This window comes from Magnolia sinica, chromosome 13, assembly GCF_029962835.1.
Source record: "Magnolia sinica isolate HGM2019 chromosome 13, MsV1, whole genome shotgun sequence".
Classification (NCBI taxonomy): Eukaryota; Viridiplantae; Streptophyta; class Magnoliopsida; order Magnoliales; family Magnoliaceae; genus Magnolia; species Magnolia sinica.
Genome location: NC_080585.1, coordinates 14,437,829 through 14,459,594, shown reverse-complemented (window position 1 = coordinate 14,459,594; position 21,766 = coordinate 14,437,829). Strand labels below are relative to the sequence as shown.

The 21,766-nt window shown below is 39.4% G+C and overlaps 1 non-coding gene across 1 annotated transcript; it reads left to right on the top strand.

The window, feature by feature from the left end:
• Positions 1–10,148: 10,148 nt before the first annotated feature.
• On the top strand, positions 10,149–10,255 carry LOC131224610 (small nucleolar RNA R71). Its single transcript, XR_009161081.1, has one exon. It is a non-coding gene; the product is annotated as a small nucleolar RNA R71 (small nucleolar RNA).
• Positions 10,256–21,766: the final 11,511 nt, after the last annotated feature.

Sequence of the window (21,766 nt, the reverse complement as noted above, 5' to 3'; positions counted from 1 at the left end):
GAATCCCACAAATCCCTACCAAATGTCGACCCAGATCTCAAATTAATAATCCCATCCATTCTCAGTAATCAACAAGTCCACAGCTATATTACATGAGATATTAATTATCTATTCATCTCTAGTCTCTACCTAAGCTTGCTTAAAAATCAAATCAAATCTTAAATGCCAAATGCCACGAATCTCAATCTAAAAATCTGATGTGACTTCATACGTAATTACATAAACTAAGCACAACAGAAGAAACCCAAATCAATTGAACGAATACAGCAAGTTTCTCAACAATACAGTATGAGTTTGCCACCAAATGCACAATGACAACCCTACTAACAAATCAAATGCTCTTAATAGGGAATATATCAATATAGATGCAAACAGATCACAATAACAACAACAAAAAGGCAATGTGGATGCAAATAGGCAAGTTAAGCATCTGTCTAAAGTACTCCAATAAAAAGCAAAAATTAATTGCATGAATCCAACTAAAAATCTTCAACAGTGTAGCATGATCAGGACCAAATTAACAAACAGTAGTATATCTCTATAACCATTAACCAGCCAAATGACTTCACCATGCAGTAGAAAATCTCAATAGCAATGGCGCGGGTTCCTTATCAAACTTCCCAAAATGCACCAACTCACAGGGTAAAATGCCAACATACGCTACATCCAGGCTGAGCATCGTGCCGGCCCCACAAGTATAAACATGGTAAAGGAGAAAGTGCCACACTCCATATTCGATGTAAACACGGGGACATCGAAGCCGAGCATCGGGCGGGCCCCACAAGTATAAGCATGGTAAAGGAGAAAGGGCTACACTCCATATTCCATGTAAACATGGGGACATCCAAGCCGAGCGTCGAGCGGCCCCCACAAGTATAAACATGGTAAAGGAGAAAGGGCCACAGTCCATACTCGATGTAAACATGGGGACCACCTGAAGAGTGTGCGGGTCCGATTCTAGGGCCTGATGGTGGTGGGGCCACCCTGAAGCGGCTTGGATGCCGCACACGTGCGTCTAGGATTAGCAAGGAGCTATAAACGCAAGCTAACGCTGAAAAAAGAAGTCACTGATTACACCCATCCTTTATACTTTTGGTAATAGAAACAGTAAGAAGCTGAAAAAAGAAGGCACTGCTCACACCCATCCTTACCAGAAGTGGGAAAAGGGGGGCGTATCTATCAAACAGGTAGGGTGTACATATCAATGCCCAGATAAAGACCGATTTCCAAAATTCCAAATTTCAACAGAAAATAATAGAAATATGCATTCAGATTAAAAATCCGTATACACGACGACTCCGAAGATATTTCTTCAATCTCCTTCTCACATTTTCTCAAATAAAGAAAAGAAAAGGAAGAGAAAAATACAATTCAAGAGAAATACGTAGGAAGCGTACGGATCTACTGTATGCTGCGTATATTAGGGAACCAAAAAAAAAGGGAGAAAAGGAGAGAGATAAGAGGTCTGTTAGGGCCAATGGACGGACGCCACGTGTCATTGGACCGAATACGTATGAATCGACTACGACTACTGCCTGGCTTAACCCTGTCTGCCGTATATGTACACCGTATACGAGGGGGTATGTCACCGTATGGGGGCTGTCAAGCCTCTACGGTGAGGGACCATAGAGAATGCCGGATGGAGGGAGAGGACCACGTGAAATGGTGGACTCGCCAGATGTGGCGGAGGTTCGGGGAGAGTAAGAAACCCTCGCTCGCCATGGCAACAGAGAGGAAGGAATGGTGAGATTTGGGGGGGGTTTCGTCTTTTTGGTATTCCCGCTCTTGAAGAGAGAGAGAGGGGAAGGGGGTTTTAAAGGGCGTTTTCCAATGCGGAGGAAGGGGAAGGAGGAGAGGGTTAGTCGTTGGACCTGGGCTTTTTCATACATTTACGGAAATGCCACCAATATATTTTTAATTTCACAAAAATAAACTCCCTCCTGATATAGAATTTGCATTCCGGTGCTTTTTTTGAAATGTTTTTAACGTGCAGCCTCGATTAATTTAAGGGGTTGTTAGAAGCATGAATTTCACGTGAATTAGTTTCCAAATCTTAATTACCATATAATTTATATGTCTTAGAATCTGGGTAGTATTTGATTTGACATACATTTCACTATATTTTTAATAGTGGCCCATCAACCTTATGTGAAATCGACATCAATCAGCAGGCCTATCACTCTGTATTAGCCGTGGGGTGAAAACTTAACTTGGTTCATGAGTTATGTGGACCATATAAATGGGAACAATTTACAAGGGATACCACTTTCAACTGTTTCCTTTCATATGGCTCCATATGAATCGTGAATCAGACTAATTTTTGGGCCCTATTGCTAAAATGAAGTAGCACACCTAATGATTGGAGTGAATTTCATAAAAACATTAAAATTGGTATGCCAATTCTCAAAGCCAACAAAGTCATTTTCTTGCATAGAACTCTTCACCTAAACCCACTCAGTACTTAAAAATATTGAAGGACATAATCATCATGATGCTTATGTAAAATATATTCCGATTACTAAGTGCATGGCTTAAGTTGAACCATAGGTCTCAAATATCAAATTGTTCCGTGATTCAAGTTGGCTATACGAGGGTAAATTGTAACCCTCATTCTTGAAATTGTTTCTTTTCATGTGGCCCATATGAATCGAGAATGGTCTTGATTTTTTTATTTTTTATTTTATCCATATGCCTATATTTTAGTTTTGTATCTAACGGTTGAATGGATTTCATACGATCATCATAGTAGGTCCTAAAAAATTAAGGGTGGGTGTCTCTCTCCCACTTGGTATGGCCCACCTAAATCACGTAAAGAACTAGTTTTTGAGCTCTATGATTAAATTAATGGGGAGACACTTATTGATAAAGATGTATTTTATGTAAACATAACAGTGGGGCCACCTATTCTTGGAGCAAGTATATCATTGATTTTGATGCCCACGTCATTTATAGTAAACGATAGTAATTAGATTTGAAAACATGGTTCTGAGTAAAGAATTTGAAATGTTAAAAGAGTGGTAAATGAAATCCATTTACCACCTCCATACCACTCTACAAACGCACTTATTTTATACATTTCCGACTAATCCCTACTATTTATCACCGTTTCGTGGGTGCCAAACGACTCCAAAGTAAGTTGGTGTTTCCGTTGTGTGACTAAAGGGATCCAATTGATTAGGTAAGGCTGAATGCAATGTCTATCCTTGACTTTTACAAGGCCTAGCATAATGATTATATAATATCCAATCCCAACCATCATATTCCACACCAAAATTTAAGCATAAGGCCAAACAATACATATGAGATTCACATGAGACACACCAAGGGAAGCAATTTAGAGATAGAGAGAGAGTTACTATGTATACTGTTTTTTATTGTGGAGCCTCTGGCTTAACACGGGCATGCACCTAGTTGACATGACATCATGTTGAGGCTCGCCCTAGCAGCTGGACCCTTTAAATCTCGTAGATGAAACCTTTTTTAAAGATACCAGTGTAAATTCTAAGATAAGTAGGTAATTTTTGTAAATTTTCTTTTCTTTTTTATTCATCTTGCACATGTTGGCACGTACTGCAATTCTTGTTTTACTTGGCCACTAACATGACTGAGCTTGTGGGCCCACCTTTTGTGTGTGTGTGTGTGTATGTGGGTGTGTGTGTGAATCCACTCTATCTACAAGGTTCTAACCTTTAACTCCAGGACTTTTAGAAAAAAAATAAACTATATACACAACTCAAGTGAGACACACCAAACAGGAAAATGGAGATGGGATGCCAATCATAGGTTTTTAGAGGGTCAACATGGTGTCCATCTTTCATCAAAACCGTTAATCAGGTGTAAATCTCTAGGATGAATTGAAAATATAAAAATGATTCTCATCCAATTGTTAGGCAGGTCACACCATGTGAACACAGAGACCTGGATGAGCTAGTTTTAAATTGTTCCCACGTTTTCGCCCCACCAAAATCTTTAGTAGAACTAATCGGTTGTTTGTATGATTAAAATAATAGTTCTCACCTGATTGATGGAATCTATTTAAATATAAAAACTATGGTGGGCTGGGTTCACGTTATCAATGTTAGAGGAAACCGTCCACAATGTAAGAATTAATCTATGCTATACGGACCACTATAAAGAAAAATACTCTAAACGAATGACTATGATAATCACCATCTACAGGTGAATATAGACCACGAGAATATCTTTTTGCTAAAAATCAATGGTTAGGATCATCATTGATGACTGAATGCGATGGTATAACTCATCTACTGTAGTAACAAGAATGTGAATGATTCAGATTATCAAACCATTTCAGCATGTGGGTGTGCACTCTACTCACAAGTACAAGGGTGGCACAATTGTAGGAATCAAAACCGTCCATTCATTTATTACATGTGTGTCCCACTTGATGAGCTGGTGGGTCAAATGTACATGCGACATGTTTGGCACTGGCATGAGTCTTATTAGCATTTCTCTTTTCATTTCCTTTGGAGGCACTTATTATGTTATTAAACCATGGAGATTATATTCTGGAAAATCTAACTTATATTATTTGTTTTTTTTATAACAACTAAATATATAAAGGACATGGGATATCAATAAGCAAATTCAAGAGATTCTAACATATACACATTTAAGTAAATATGAAAATATTTCTAATCTAATTAGATATCTTAATATAGTCTAAGATAATCTAACATTCTTTCAAACTTAAGGTGCTCCTAAATTAAAGAAGAAACTTGAGTTTGAAAAACATTTATTTAAACATAAAAGGAAATTACAATTATAGCAGAGGAAAAGTATAGGGTCACGGAATATTGAATAATAATAAAACAACAAATAACTTCGGATAAGTAGATACTTTTGATAACTTCTGTGATGTGAACCAATTGCATTTTAAATGATATATGAACGGTTCATTAACAATTTTAGTGACTAAAATTTCACCTATTTACATTTTTGGTAGATACACACTTTTCGTGGTTGGGAGGTTAATTGTTACACTTTTGGTAATTCTAAATATTTTGACTGAATAATAAGGTCTGTTTATATGCTTAGTACAAAGAAAGTCCAGTCCAAAACACTTGGCACAAAAAAAACAAAATCAAAGAAAAACATATTTTGTCAGGAATGCCTGATTTAGGGAAGCTATATAGTTGAAGATGTACGATGAATGCAATGCTCAAGGCCTCGTCAAAACAAGCCCATTAGGCCAAAACAGGCAGGCCCAAAAATAAAAATGGGCTAAAATCAGTAGCACATATATCACCCACACCAACAACTTCAAATCTTTAAAGTTTGAAGTGCCTTGATTGAGCCCAACCACATGATGTTATGATGATCCGAACCATTCATCCAGTGCGATCAACCACATGATTGGTCACAAGTTGAGATTTTGCTCTCATCGAACGACTCTACCCAACAAATCGGATGGCTTTTGGATATTAAATTTCACTGACACGTGTGTAATCACATGCCTTGATTTATTACATGAGAATGCACATTGGCGGGCCTAGGCCTGGCAAAATAATTAAACAAGTCCAGTACGCTAGTTTAAAATATGGGCCGGACCCAACCCAGGCCCGCCTATTGAAGCCCAATTTTGTAGGGAAGTAATCATGTGGTCATACTCGGCCTACGGTTTGCTGATCCACAAGATCCCATTGATCCAATGACCACCTATACTTACAGATTATCCAATTATTGGACCGTGCTGATTAGTCCAGGCGCTAAAAATATATGTGTTTCGATGCATCCATTGGTTGTTGTTCTTCGCATTTTCATATGGCCCATCTTGATGGACGAGAGTTATCTGTGATAGTGGTTAGAGTGAGTTCCTGTAGCCCAAAGCTCTGTGCAGCCTACCGTGATGATCTACTCTGTTCATCAGTTTAGCTAACTAATGTTAACATGTTGCTCCAAAAATAAGGTAGATGGAGAACTCAAGTGGGCCACACCACAGGAAACAATAAGGATTGAGCACACACTGTTGAAACCTTAGGACCTATGGAAGTTTTGGATAGGCTAATATTTATGTTTTCTCTTCATATCTTGGAGGGACTACTTTATTAACAGGTTGGATGTCATATGAGTGGTGGGCCCCAGTAAGATTTCAATGGTGGGCGTTTCTATCCACAGTGATGTGTCCCACTTTTTTTTCTGTTTTTTTTGTTAGCTTGTTAGCACACCCACTGTGAGTTCACACTTCACTGTTAGCCACCCCCACTAGGGAATCCATACCAGGACCTCAGCGTTGAAACGAGGTATCTTTCATTCTTTTTCTGTTTTTTTTTTTAAAGCTTGTTAGTACACTCCACAGTCAGTTCACACTTCACTGTTAGCCACCCCCACTTGGGAATCAATACCATAACCTCGGTATTGAAACGAGGTATCTTTCACTTAGTCTACCACTTGAGCTATGGACATGGGTGTAAAGTTATCTTTCACTCAGTATACCACTTGAGTTATCGACCTGGGTGTAAGTGATGTGGCCCACTTGTGTTTGGATCTGTCTGATTTTTGTGCTCGCGTACAGACATGATCGGGAGAAACCGATGGACGGAGTTGATATTACACAGACATAACAGTGGGCTCCACAGAGCTTTGGGTCACATGACAAACTCTTGTGACAAGAAGCGTCTGATGATTAGCCCGCAGAAATAAATCAAGTGTGGCAGTATAGTAAATAGATAAAAGAGGAGGGGCATTACCCCAAACTACTCAAACCGAGGGTGCCATTATCGTAATATTTCCACTCTGATGTTTGGCAACTTGCCATGCATTTTCAACTCCCAATTCATTCACATGCGGACTCGAGCGTCGCCCTTGTTCGCCACCACACTCCAAAAGAGAATTAAAAAAGAGGAAAAAAAAGAAAAGAAAGAAAGATTTGCTTGTTGAAAGGAGAGAGTTATGGCCAGCCAAACATGTCAAATTTCCCATTTTGAGTATAGAGATGGAAATCTTTGATATTTAAAGGGGAATCGACCGAGCTTTCGTATTTCTATTGCCTTTTAAGAGCGATCCAACTCCAAGAGATACAGTCCAACTCGTAATTTTCTTTGGAAACATCAATGGAACATTTTCTTATTGGGGACAGAGAGTAGCCTTTCTTTGCAAGCAATTCGTTGGGAATTAAAAATATCTGCATTGTGATTAAGAAAGAAATTGGGATCTTCTTCTGCTGTGCTGTGGTTCTACAATTAGCCCATTTTCTAGGTGGAATACATGTACGAAAAGGATTGCCGGTCGGCCCACTTCGAATTTGTCACATGGAGCAGGTGGAGTGACTTACGTAGGTTTGTAAGATCCCACAACCAAAACCACTATCATACTCTTACCATTTGGGTAGCGAACTAGGATGGTAATAAATTGTAAAAGTGTAATGATTAATATATAATTTAATTAAGATTTTTCGTATTTAGATTAGCGTGTTAAAAATAAAATGAGTATTTTTTTATGTTGATGAAATATTAAATTAACAGAAAAATATATTTATTTATGTGTTTAGATAATAAAAAAAATTCTAATTGTAAATTTGTAATAATTGTTTTTATTTATTTATTTATTTATTTTATTTTATTATTTTTTATATGCTGTTGCATTTGCATTTGGTTATTGAATTACAAATAGAATTATATGTTTAAACAAACACAGTCAACTTACAATGATAAAGCTTTTACATTTTAATACTGTGGTAATCCACGATACTAACATTATAACTTAGAAATTATATACGCGGTATATGAGTGTAATTCAGATTAAACCATCTAAAGTATTCAAGTTTAGATGTATCATGAATTGGGATTTGTAGACATTTGTTGGACAGTTAAAAGTGAAAAATACAAATTATCCACCAATTAAAGTATGGGATTGTTCAACCTGTATGATTTTAGAACTGTGACTTGGAATTTAGTTGGTTTGAGTCAAGTTAGTGTATTAACACAATTGCTAAGTGCCTGAATATCAAGCATTATACCACGCCAGAGGATCAAGTGACTTGCAAGAAGAAGCTCACATGTGACTTCCTGTCCACTCCAGCTGCTGCAAAACGAACTCAACTGCCAAGAGCCAAGCATTCAATGCACTGAACATACAATCATAGCTAGAAGACTTGGAAGAACCAACTTGTCTGGCCTTGAGTTGAGTTGCAACTCGTCCGAGTCGACTCAGGTGACTCGTCCGAGTCTTAAAACCAGGCACACAATGTATAAAGGATTAAAAAGAGCTTTGGTTACTTAGAATCCATGTCTAACCCAAGACTTTATTGAAGTGCACGTCTAAGCTGTGAAGATAGTTGCTGCAACTGTTGGATATAAACAGTATCTAAGGCCATGATTGTGGAATCAGATGGTGTAGTACTGTAGCCACAGCACCTAAGAGGGCACTGTGTGCTTCTTGGAAAAGCTCTATGGACCCCATCACAATGTATGTATTATATCCATGCCGTCCATCCATTTTGATACCTCATTTTAGTACATGATCCCAAAAATGAGACAGACCCAAATCTCAAGTGGACCACACCATAGGAAAAAGTGATGAGTTGAATGCCCACTATTAAAAACTTTTTAGCGGCTATGAAAGTTTTGAATTAAGCTGATATTTGTGTTTTCCGTACATCCATGTCTGTGTGACCTAATCAACAGGTTGGATGCAAGTAAACGTTAAAGTGGGCATGTGAAGATTTTAACAGTAGGTGTTCAATCACCACTGTTTCCTGTGGTGTGGTTCACCTGAGATTTAAATCAGCATAATTTTTGAGTTTATGCCTGAACTGAGCTGTAAAAATGGATGGAGGGCATGGATGAAACACATACATCATGGTGGGCACCACAGAGCTTTTACCGACATTGGTGCCGTGTGCTACACTAGGCAATCCGAGTCCCATGATTGCATGAGAAGACGACAACAAAGACAATGGTGGACCAACTCCGGGCATCTTACAAGCCTTGTCTGAGGATCGAACCCACGAAATGATGTGGTTTTGGAGGATAAAATCGATCGTGGAAGTGGGCCCATAAGGAGGCTTGAGTTAATGGACAGTTAGAACGCCCGATCGTGAGTGGTTGAGGAGCAGCATTTTTTAACGTCTCTAAACTGCTGTTGCATTATGGACAAAAAGAGCCGTGCTGACCTACCTCAGGCTAGGTACCTTAAGCACTGGGATCTATGTGGGTGGAACTTTTAGGAGATCCATCCCATCCATCAGGTATGTTGCTTCATGTTCACCTTGGAACCAAAAAAATCATTACCATCTAGAGCTTAGGTAGGTCACACCATGAGAAAATGTTGGGATGGGATGCTAACCACTAGGGCCCACCGTGGATTTATATACCATCCAATCCATTCATCTGATATGTCTCGTCAGGATGAAAGAAATATCCAAAAATCACTGTGTTCCAAAGCACAGGTAGGCCATAGCACATGAAATTAGAGGTTTTTAGGAATAATTTTATTCGGTGGCCCACTTGAGTGTTGAATCAGCTCGTTTTTTAGGAGCAAGGATAAAAGAAGGGTGATGCACCTGACAAAGCGAGTGTTGAATCAGCTCGTTTTTCAGGAGCAAGGACATTGCTAGGCACTCGAGCAAGGTACCCTGGCGTTTTCGAAAAAAGACCGGTGTCATGTGTGTTAATGTGTATGTGTCCTCATGGTAGGTGTTTTTGCATGTGTTTGTTCGGGGAGCGGATTAGGTGTTACTAGGGTATAGTTCAGTGGGTGTTACCCTTGCTGTGGGCCCACTTACCTTGATCTTGTTCATAGAGAAGTTCTGGGAATGCTGCACCAGATGGACAAGACTGCATAGGATGGGCAGGACTCGAACATGTGGCATATGCCTCGACTTGAGCTGTTTGTGGTGGTCCATTATTTAATACCAGAGCATCAACTTTCTTTGTCAAGTTATCAAGCTTGGCACTCAGCTCTGGTATGACTCCTATCTCATATATACCACCTCTCTTTTGTGGTTGGGGACTTCTGTCACCTCTATTTGAATAATCCCATTGCTGGGAATTTTCGCACAAGGTTTCAAAGAAGTTCCACGCTTCGACATCACTTTTGGTCATGAATGACCCTCCACTGGTGGCATCAACCATGCGATCTGTGGTGTCAGACCGTCATAGAAGTATTGAACTTGTTGCCACTTCTCAAAACCATGGTGAGGGCATTTAAGAAGCAAGTCCTTCCATCTTTCCCAACATTCATGAAAGTGCTCGCCCTCTTTTTGTGTGAAGTTAGTAATTTCTCTACGGAGGGCATTGGTTTTGTGAACGGGGAAGAACTTGTTTAAGAACTTCTTAGGACAGTTGGTCCCATGTAGTGATAGATCCAACTTCTAGGGAATTCAACCATGCTTTCGCCTTATCCTTCAAGGAAAAAGGAAACAGGCGTAGGCGGATCGAATCGTCTGAGAAGTTTTGGAACTTAAAGGTGGAGCAAATGTTTAAGAATTCCTTCACATGATGATATGGGTCCTCCTTGTCCAATCCATAAAAGGATGGCAACAATTGTATGACTCCAGGTTTAAGTTCAAAGTGTGCTGCCGTAGTGGTTGGCAACACTATGCATGAAGGCGCATTAAATTGGACAGGAGCTGAATAATCTTTGAGAGCTTTAACTTCAGTCTCATTCGCCATTTCAACAGAATTATTTCTCAATCTTTCACGAATTGTTCTTTCAATCTCAGGATCAAACGGTGCTAGTTCTAAATCCAGAGATCTACGTCCTAGCATAAACTGTGAGATTCTAAAACAAGTTAAAATTATGTAAATGAGAATGGGAAGAAAGAACCCAGAAAAGGAGATGATTGATGTCTGAAGAAGAGCTCCTCCTTTTGAAGACAATGTTATTTAGCAGCTTCCTTCCTTAATTCCTATAAACAAAAAGAAAACAAAAATAAATTAAATTTACTAAAATAATGCTAGAAAAAATCCTAAGCAACGGTTAATTTCTAAAAAAAAAATAATAATAAAATAAAATAAAATAAAAAAAAAAAATTAGGAAATTAGAAAATAAGAGAGAAACTTCCTATAAAATAAAAAAATAAATAAATAAATAAAACCTAAAGACCCCTTAAAAAATAATAAAACCTAAACTAGAAAAGAGAAAGTTACTTGAAAGAAGAATCAAAATCTAGAATTAGAAAATAGGAAATTTCTAAAAATAAATAAAATAGCCTGGAAATAGAAACTTTCTAAAAAACTATAACCTTAATTCTAAAAATAGAAAAAAAAAATAGAAAAATTGGAAAGAGATTACCAAAGTAGTAGTTTATGTCAGGTCCCTACAAAACAGGAAATAGGTTAGTTTCTAAAAAAATTTTAACCTAAAGTTAGTCAAAAAACCTAAGACTATGAATTATGGTAAGAGAGAATCCTAAATCCAATTTGGAACGAAACAGTCCCCGGGCGCCAAAAACTTGTTGTTTTATTTAAACCAACACGATTTAAATGATATTTCAACTCGCAAGTATACGAATCAGATGCAGATACGGTACGAGATCGTTCCCACGAGGACTGGTCGTCGCAATTCAAATCTACGATTCTCCTTAACTAATCCAACAAATAATGGAATGAATTATTAAGCACAATTTCAGAGGAAAAAAAAAAATTAAGAACAGGGAAGAAAATTCAATCAGAGAGAAAGCACTAGGACTTTCGAATCCACCCCTAATTATCCTAACCCTTGTTTTGACTGTTGATTCACCTTGATCTAGATTGATACCACTTAAATAGAGAAAGCACAATCGTGCTCCAGATCTGGAATCCCCTGGTTCTGAATGGTTCTGAATGCCTTTCCCACGTCCAAAACTCCCATTTTATCGCTGCTGGAGGGCTGAGGTCGGTGCCGAGTCGTAGTAGGGCTCGGTGTACAAATTTTCGCAGCCGTGATCGGTGGGCCCCACAGAGGCATTTTCTGGAAAATCTACCCCGTCCATTGGATTCAGGACGAAATTTCAGTCAAGAATGGGTAGTTTTGAAGGTCCATTAGCGCGGCCCACAGAAGAAATCTCAAAAAAACAGTTTTGAACGTCACAAGACGGCCTGTTTGTGGCCTCTGTACCGCACACGTGTGTACGCATGGGCGAAGAATATCAACATGGTTTTGAAGCTCTCGAAGCCCTCTACACGATGGACGGGTCAGATCGGCCGTACGCGTGACGTACGGGGCCCACAAACCTTCGCAAAAACGGCCAGCGGAAGACGCTACGCGGACGCCAAACCGACGCTGCGATGATGGTGGGGCCCATTCCTGGACTTTTCACAGGAATCCACGTCGTCCATTGGTTTCAGCTCGAAAAATCAGTAGGAATTGACTGGTTTTGGGGTGGATTCGGTGCAACCCACGGAGTTTTGAACTCACCGTCCATTTTACGTTTTTTCAGCGATCAACGTCCGTACATATGTATGGAACCAAACGGACATCTAGGCGATGACGATATCGACCTCAGGAAGCGGATGGACGGTTTGGATTGTCCATTTGGACAATAGGTGGGCCCCACAACCGACGACAACGGTCGGCTGCCGCGGACGCTGGAAACGGAGGTTTCCTTTTCAAAGACGTAGTCGGGTCAGCGCTGCTGACCCGACGCAAGCCCGTTCGGTGCTCGGTCAGTGCACATGTGCACCATGCACATGTCACTCAATGTGGGGTCCACTGTGATGATTTCGAGGAATCCAATCCGTCCATCTTCTTTGTCATATAATTTCAACCGTCAACACCAAGTTTGAAGCAGTTCCAAATATCAGGTGGGCCCCAAATTGGAGATTAACGGGCTGATTTGTCAGTTGGCTCACTTCCCGAGATCTTTAATGGCTGAAATTTAATATGTACGGTTAATTTACGGCCCTCATCCCATGTATTAAGTTTCGAACTGATCGGATAGCGGGAACCATGTGATCTTGCATTCTGGACCCTTTTCGGGCCCCTTTGGCTTGCTTTCCTCAGATCCCAGGCATGTAAAATCTTCATTATTGGTTCTCTGGAGTCCATCCTGTGCCCTGGAGACTTTGGATCATGAAATCCAGCCTTTAACATCAATTTTCAATTAACGCTCCTCACTTCATCCTGTAACAAAAATACAATTAAAATATGGCATTAAACCTTATCATGTACGTAAAATCAGGCAATTACTGGGGTCTGATATGCAATATTTGACCCTGATCAACTTTCTTGTGGGCCCATCTACCTTGAAGTGCGTTGTATATCCATGCCATTCATCCATTTCTCCACTCATTTTAGGACATGGTCCAAAAAATTAAGAAGATCCAACTCTTAGGTAGACCACCACTGGAAACAATGGTGATTCAGTGCCTCACCATTAAAACTTCCAAGCAGCCCATCTTAGGGTTTTTGTAATGTTTATTTTCCATCCAAGCTGTTGATAATGCCAAGAAGACATGGAGGTAGGGAAAATACGATGATCAAATTGATCCAAAATTTTTGTGGCCCATGGAGAGTTTTTAATAGTCATTTATCACTTTTTCTTGTGGTATGATCCACTTAAGATTTGTATCTTCTTAAAGGTTTGGATTGTGTCCTAAAATGAGATGGATAGTGTTCGATATACAACAAATACATTAAGGTCGGCCCCACACAATTAGGTAACACCCACTAAAGGGTAAGAGCTAATCCCCTTTATTTTTATACATTTTTAATGATAGATAACTTTTGGGGTAAGTTTTGTGGGGCAATGAGTTTATTTGAAACATTAGTCGTGTTGTAGTCAATTCAATTACACTGAATCGCTTATGTGATCAAGGGTCTAGATTTTATACATGTGTATGTGAGTAGGATGCGTGGGCATGTTAAGGTCTGTCTGATCAAGGGTTAATTGAATTATTGGTGGCTCATTCATTGAGACAGACATATTAGATACTGGGATTAAAGATTCAGAGTACTCTGCCACCAATATTGTACTCATGTAGGGCTATTTGTGAAATGAAAGAAGATTAATCCTTATGAATGATTTCTTTTTATCTTGTGACACATGTGTAAGCTCATTAAAATTAAAATAGTACTCAAACACAAAGTGCACAATGGTATGAATGCATCAGATGGGATGATTGTCCACCTGCTTGGGTTGGATAATCGTCAACCTACATCCACCATTTAGTTAGGCTTCTACCTTTCGATAGTCATGGGCATGGCCTGCATCTAGTAACGATTCTATCAAGATTGACATTCTTCTAGGGAGGTCTCCTAAGATCGACAATATAATGTGTAATACGATGAGTGATGTTAGGTTTAACCATTCTTTAATGGTTTACAAAGATTTATCTCTTTCATGATATACACATGTAAATACAATGTACAAATTATCATACTTCAAGCATTTAAAACATGATAGCACAGGTTAACATGTGACATACAATAACATACCTTGACATCGTTAAATCAACAACATTGTAGCAATCACATTATGATAATACATCGGTCAATCAGACAAGCCCAAACAAATCTATTTTCATTCCAATGAACATAAGACACGTTGAGATTGCTCACTTGTGACTTGGAGACGATGATTTCGAGATTTTACTTGATTCAATCAACGTACAAACCCCTAATTACATATTATAATCAAATCATACTTCGGTTGATTAGTGTGGCCCATCAGATGATTATATCCCTCTAATGTTCTGGATGTCATTGTAAATCTATCACATAATTGACATAGATTGTAAAAATTGGATCTGATGTGTTTGATGATCCATATATAACCAAATGTACGAATTAACATCTAAGATTAAATTTGATCGATGTGACCCATCTAACGGTCAAATCAACCTGAAAATTGAGGCCCTTGTATGTTTTGGCCTTAGAGATCACATGATCCACACAGATAAAATTTAATACATCCAGATGACCCCACACCAATCCCTACAACAAAGAGATTTCACCTGAGATTCATGACTTTTCATCATATGTATCACATAGAACAATATGATGAACATGCGACTAATCCGCCCCATTCATTACATAGATCTGGTGAAAATACCGTCGATTGATAAAAATAAACAAATAAGGGTACACAAGACTGATCGATTAAGAGTTTTTCTTCATCGCCCTCTCTCTGGCTCACTCTCTTTCTTTCTTTCTTTCTTTTCACTAGGGTTTAATGTGAAATAAATGTACAAGAGTTGAGAAATCGTAACTCCCCCTCTTATTATATACAAAAAAGATAGTTATGGCCCACCAAATATAAGGGTTGTTCCACCTGAAAGGGAGAGATAATTCATTCTCTCTCTCTCTCTCTTAATTTATAGTAAAAACGGTCCCACCCATTGTATAGATGAAGTATCTGAATCATTCATAAAAATAAACTAGTTAGAATAAAGTTATATTACAAAAATAATGAGGATTTAAATTTTCAGTGGCCCACAATGCTATCAAGTGTAGACATTCTATAATATAAGAAAATATTTGTTTTTAGGCCTTCAGACGTTGGATTAAGCTGATTTTTATGTTGTTCTTAGACCAGAATCCCTAGATCAAGATGTACGGCATGGATGTGCATGCTCGAGATTACTACAAAGGGCTCGTCACCAATCAATGTAGGCCGACAGCACGAATATAGTGTCCCATACCACCATAATCGGCTCACGAGTTTAGTTGCTCACTGGTCACTACGGGGAGGCTCGTCACCCCAGCGTAGGCCGACAGCTCGACCACGGTGTCCCATACCACTATGTCCGGCTCATGAGTCTTAGCGGATCAAGTACCATAGTTAATAGGATTACACTGGTAAGTTCGGTACCCTAGATTCAAACAGTAGCGTCCAATACATGGTGAACATACATCGGACAATCGGGTTACTTGACAAACTCGACCAGCACGAGCGCACGTTGAGTTGAACGACATAGAGTGCGCAAACACTCCGCGTGGCCAAACCACTGCCGCCAACTCTAATACGGCTCGGGTTCGTCTAATACGTCCTATGTGGCGAAAGCAATCTCAACCACGAACATAGGGTCAATTACCGATTTCCTGGACTAATGCATAGTTCTAAACATCTTACACTACTACAGATATTCATATGGAATGTAAAACAGTAATGGAACAACAACTCAAATCATGGTACATACGCATCTGAAGAATATCAACTTAACATAAATGTAAGCATAGGAACACTTGAATTTAAATAACTTGGAATGTAACTTGCATAAAGGAAATCATGCGCATCAATAGGAGTATTGAGAATCACTTCTCAACGCCCGCTACTAGTGTAATAAGTTACACTTAGATCATTCATGCATTTCTACAAACACTTAGCATACATGGAACAACATACATGACGTATGTTGGAATACATGCACTTAGACAATTCCTTTTACCAAGGAGTTATCATACATGCATCTAGCATACATACATGACACATAATCATGGCAAACACGAGTGCATATTTTATATGTATACGGTACTTTATAAATACACATAGAATACACAAATCTCAATATAGCACATGCATATCAGGAAAGCAACGTAAATACAACATTTAGCAAGTGAAATCTCATCCATAACAAGAACAAATCACTAACTGGGATTGAAAGCCTTGAAAACCATAACCTATACACTTAAAGTCCGCACCTTAAGCAAAGAAAGAACCACCGAACTGATTTAGACGAGTTGTCTTCGTCAACAGCGCTAGAATACCCTAAAACAAGGATAGAAATGAGATACAACAACTCCAAAACTAATCTAAGCTCTAACACAGGTTAGGGTTAGGTTAACTTACCCCAAAAGAACTCAGAATCGTCAGAAGAACGATTCAAAGAGAAGGTTCAAAGGTGAAGAAGAACAAAGAAGAATCCAAGATGATTCACCAACTTATCTCTCTCACTTCCTCTCTCCTTTCCACTCTCTTTCCAAGCAAGGGTTAGAGAAAAATCGTATGGAAAAGAGAGCTAGGGTTTAAGGACTATAAATAGGCCTATTCTTGATGAAAATAACCCCAGAGTCAAGGTATACTTAGGTTATAACCAAAGTAAGCCTTTCTCGATCCAACGAAGCACTTCTGGTGGGCCTATAACCACGAAAGGTCGGACTTAAGCTCATTGACCATGGATCTAGGTCAAGCTGAGTTTTCATACCGACCGGCTCTTCAGATCAGCCGTGGCGGACCACACTCAATTCAACGGTCACGGAAACTCGATCAGGTCCACAAGCACTAGGATATGCCTGGGCCAACTATCCTAATCAGATGGTGAAATTGGGTCAGAATCCAACGGTCACATAGCTTAAAATCGTCGCGCAAGCGACACGACTCAGATTTCATAAAAATCTTAATAAATTCTAACCGTTCTCACTCTTCACTCCGAGCTCAAACAAATCGACCCAGAACATCACATGGACTTGATTTTCGAGGAGATGACCAAGCTCAACTCGGTGACCGCAACAGCCTAAGATCATCGCCATCGGACTTTCGACGCGCGGTCCAGGTCCGATCCAGATCTTCCAAAAATTCCTCAGAACAACTGGATTTAGCGATGGATCCCAGATTTCAGAGTAACGTAGCGCTCACTAATCTACACATTTAGAGCCATGCAGATACAATTTAAAGTGATTGATGCAGATTTCACAAGCAATCGAGTAAAGCGCTAATTACTCCAAAACAACTACTTAAGGAAAGATTAGTACAGAAATTCCAAGGTCGTTATATAGAATGAGGCTGAAGATGAAAATGAATTGTCATGATCAGTTTACTCTCTTAAATGGTCCACTTAATGAACTATCATGGTTGATTTGGGATTTAATGGTCCTAATCGAATAAAATGAAGTGATCCAATAGATGATCGAATTATATGATAGGTTCCTCTAGAAGTGTTTTATCATACCAATAGTGAAATTTTAGTTTCTAAGGAGAATATGGTTTAATCTAATGGAAGTTCATCTAGAAGTGCCTAATATGTTATAGTATACTTGCACAGCTTATTAGACGCGAGTATGAATGCTTGTGTAAATAAATAGATGGATTTTTACATAAATGTCTAAATGAGTACAAATGTCCACACATACATGACTACACATATGTTTTAAATTATGGGTCATTACACCGAGTGTCTAGATTTTATACATGTGTGTGAGTAGGATGAGTGGGCATGCCAGAGTCTACTTAATTCAAGAGTTGATTGAATTGTTGGTGTCCTCTTCACTTAGATAGGCAGATTGGAGACTGGGGTCAAAGATCTAGAGTCCTCTCGACCACCAATATTGCGTTCCGTTTAGATGATTTGTGAAAGAAAATGAGGATTTTTTTTCTCATTTTGAATGAGTTCTTTTTGCCTCGGGACAATAGACATAAGTTTATACACTTAAGGAATTTTTTTCAACGTAATTCGCTATCGAAGTTTAATACTAAAAGTAGAGAAAAAAGATATAAGCCGAAAGCGTTCTTTTATTAATAAGTTTTACAATAATGATACTCATGATCAACTTGGGGGATGATGATCCGTTAGTCGCTCAAGTGGGACTGAGCTTCGTAGCTGGATGGTCATGATGTGCGGGATAGACGTATGTTCGTCGCACGATTAAAACCGGTATTGTGGCGAGATGACCGATGAGGGGCGGATTTTTGACAATTTATTCATTACTCGATTGGAATCGGGCTTTACGGCAAAATAGCCGGTGAGGTAACAATGTATTTGTGGTCTTGATCAGAACCAACCATGGTAAGACGGATGTGAATTGACTATCTATTTATTGTCTGGTGTGGACCAAACTTCGTAACGATATGGCCGATAGAATCACCTAGCACGTAGTAGGAAAGCCCCTCAATATTCCATTCGAAACAAGTGATTTTTCTTACAATCCATTGAGATGCCGTGGTGAAGGGTGGAGGGACAAACTAGTAATTAACTACGGGCCCCATGCTATGAGCAGTAATGGAGTTGAAACTAAAATAAATAAAGTAAAAGATAAATGTCCATAGTAGATGAATAAATAAAAGTACGCTTGGTTGTAATGGCGTGAGACCTGAAGCTCTTTGTTGAGTGTTGTTCATATAAGCTTTTGGGAGATGGTGGCGTTGCGTAATATTCATAAAAGTGAAGGATTTGGACTTTCAGATATGAAAATCTCTTTAATTCTCCCACATAAGAATAGCTTATTGCATGCAAGCACGTGTATAAGAGAAAAATTCTCGCCTGCATTAGCTGAAATCTTTTTGTCTCTTGAATCCTGCATTGAAAAGTTACTAGTCCTTATGTGACTTGGCTTTGGCATCCACAGCGAGTTACTTTTGATAAGGCTTTAGCATTTAATGCTAGATAGAAATCTCCTCTAATTAGATTCTAGCATTTAATGTTAAGAGTGAGAATTTTCATATATACATATCTAAGCCTCTCCTTGGCCCGTTTGATCTGGTCACATTAGATCATGCATAAGCAATAATGGGGAGCGTGAGTAGGATTTCGCCTATTATTTAGCGCATGATACTACGTCTAGTGGCATTTCATTAGCAAGTATGAAAAAAAAAAAAGAAAAAAGAAAATGTAAACAAGTTGTATGAAGAAAACTTTATTTAAAACATAAGTTGTACGTGAACATTCACATACAACTATATCATTCTCCCAAGCGGCCCGTATATATAGAATTTAATCCATGCATAATGGGAGCCATACTTTGATGATTACCTGGAATGAAGATACATCGGATCCCACTCGTTAGGTGAGGCACACTTGTACACTGAGGAGTGCCATTGGCTGTCCAAAGATTTTGATGTTGTGTTGCCCTTGCGGAGCGGATCCGCCTGATTCTCTTCGTTGCTGATCATCATGGCGTGGTCCACCTTTTGCATGGATCAGATCTGCACATATGACATGTTGGCAAGACAGAAATGACTGTATGGCAGCCAAAAAGATCACATGGATGGGATGGGTTTTATCCGCACCGTCCATCCATTTTTCCATACCATTTGAGGGAACAAGCCCAAAAATGTGGCAGATCCAAGGTTCAAATGGACCACACTACACCCAACATGGAAATCTTCCTAGGGCCCACTGTGATGGTTAGTTCCTAGGGCCCAAAACACAAAGATCAGTTTGATCCAAAACTTCTGTGGGTCCCAAAAAGTTTTCAGCGGTAAGTGTTTAATTCTCACCGTGTGGTCACTTGAGCCTTGGAACTGCCTCATTTTTGGGCTTGTACCCTAAAATGATATGGCAAAATGGATGGACGGTGTGGATAAAGCCCATACAACACATCGGCCCATCAGAGCCCAAGTCCATTCCTAGCTAGAAAAGGGCGGGGTAGTACCCAATCCTCGTCCACATAGATGGGCTATATGTGATCATTTCTCTTTTATCTGCATTTTTTCACCTACAACCGTCGCATGGTAGAGAGCCAGTTTTAAGTTTGCCTGTGACGTGGAAAGTTGTGGGCTAGCCCATTTATCAACTGGATATGAAATTCAGGCCCAATCTAACCCGATGGCTACGTGGAATCACCGCAGGTTTCATATTATCCAGAAGAAACCAAGATTGGATAATCACAGCCATACGATTAAGGCAAGAAACCAAGATTGGATAATCACAGCCATACAATTTACGCATGTGTAAAATGAATGGTTAAGAGTAAAAATGATGTTATCATCCCTTGTTTGGATGGCTGTGAGCGTTATCTGCATTCCTAAGCGAACCCTCCTATCTGCTCGTTCACGTGATTCAAGGTGGGCCCAGTTGGGCTCTGCCTATAAATTCACAGCATAACAAGGTGGGAAGAATATCAACCGAATCATAGCGCTCGTGTATTGGTCATATGCAACTCCCGAGTAATGTTAAGTCGACCACAGTGGATGAACCATGTCAAATAGGCTGGGTCCGACCTGGTTTGGCTGAGCCTTGAGGCCTATGGGCCGGACTAGGTCTGGCATGGTCATGGACTAAATCTGCCTAAAGGGCCAGGTAGGTCAAGCAAGCCTAACCCAGATCCCATAGCTCCTTGGTTGGGATGATCTTGGACTCAGTCCTTAGTAGGAGTAAGCAATGGGCTGGGCCTGCTCCAATACTTAAGACCCAAGTCCTGAGTGCAGCTCCAGTCTGAGCCCGGAAATAATTGCTTGGGCCTGTCCTGGCTACTAATTGATAAAAACCCCTATTTCCCACTTGAATATACCAAATCTATCTTTTGATCAAGTGGGCCACACATACACAAAGAAATAAATGTTTTAGAGGAAGTGTGGCAAAGGGACTATTAGAACATACTCTCTGAAAATAGCTAGAGAAGATGAGCCAAGTTAGGAAACACAATGACTGAGCTAAAATGGTTAAACAAGACTCGTTAACAGACCTACGGCCCTCAACCTTAGATACTGACATTGACCCTGACCCCAACCTCAGGCACCGACCTCAATCTCATAATAAAAATATTTAGAGAGAATCCGACAGTGTATATGGCAGGACTGCCCAGCGAGGCCTCAACCGAAAATTACACAAATCAAGGCATAATCACAAATCAAGAGAGAAAACTGTTTCTTTTTCCCATCACATGTGCCGCTGTTCGTGTGTGTGTGTGTGTATATATATTCCTGGATAGCAATTCCTTCAGCATTTCCATTCTCTCCTTCCTATGCTTCCTGTACATCACCTGAAAAACACAATAAATAAAATATAAATTTTATTTTTTTAAAAAAAAAAAACAGAAATCTTAGATGCTCTTGCTGGTTACAATGATTCTTACACGAGCGCATATCACTTGCACACGTGGCCACATGTTCCTATATTAAGGACCCAAAATGGTGGGACCAGCTGTAGATGGATCATAAGCCCAAAGC